The following is a 1,098-nucleotide window of genomic DNA, read 5'->3' as shown; positions in this document are numbered from 1 at the left end:
GCTCGGAATTTCTACCAACAACACAACGTTGTGATGACTCTTTGACAATACGAGAGCTTCGGCCATTGGTTGACCGTGACAACGGACATGGGGAAAATGCGTGCGGCACTTGTTATTATGAATGTACTTATGTACATATGTATGTGCCTATCATTTGCTTTCGTAAACATACATACAAATGTGCCAAAGAAATAACATATGTAAACATACAGTCAGAGTCATAAGTCTGAAAGCAGTCAATATAAAAATGTTTGTTTCAAAATACTAAAATTTTTTTTTTATATTTTGAATTCAAGTTGTATTTTTCTTATACTGATTTGAATGTAGACTGCTGGCGACAAGTTTTTTTGCACGTGTTCGTAAGACAGACGAGTTAACGGCACTTTTCTCTTTCTACGCAACAATACAAGCTATCAAAAGACTACAAGCTCTATATATATAAAGACGTTACATTGTAAAATTTAATTTTTTTTTGTCTTTTAATAACGAGTTGGATATCCACGGCGCTTTAGGACCTCTGCTAACCGTTTTTTCATCGAAGTACAAGTTTGTTGGTCTCCTGATGTGTTATTTTGCACCACTCTTCTAATATAACGTTTTTGAGCTGCTGTATACTCGATATTTAGTGATTACGGATCTTTCTTTCCAAAAGTGCCCATAAATGCTCGATTGGGTTTAAGTCTGGTGACTGTGGAGGTGTGCATAGTTGTTTGGGGGCGTTGTAGAGCAGCCACAGCCGTACGATTTCTGCAGTGTGCTTGGGATCATTATCTTGTTGGAAGTAAAGCCTGTTTGTCAATCCTAATTTTTCAGCACTCSATCGCATATTACGCTTTAAAATGTCTAAATAAATATGCCTATTCMTTGTAGTCTCCACAAATTCCATTATAAGGTGCTTGTAGACTTTTGATCACTTGTTTTGTTACCTCGAAAGAGAAAAAAATAAAAAAGTTTTGTAAATATTTTGAAACAAACATTTACTGCTTGTAGACACTCTGACTATATGTATGCCATAGAAATTCTATTGCTACAAATATGGAAATGATAACGAAATAATGCGAATATGCWTATTTCATGAAGGTCATCAATTTTTATTTA

This window comes from Bactrocera latifrons, unplaced genomic scaffold (genome assembly GCF_001853355.1).
Source record: "Bactrocera latifrons isolate USDA-ARS-PBARC rearing strain unplaced genomic scaffold, ASM185335v1 scaffold_537, whole genome shotgun sequence".
NCBI classification, from domain to species: domain Eukaryota; kingdom Metazoa; phylum Arthropoda; class Insecta; order Diptera; family Tephritidae; genus Bactrocera; species Bactrocera latifrons.
This window is presented reverse-complemented; position numbering follows the sequence as displayed.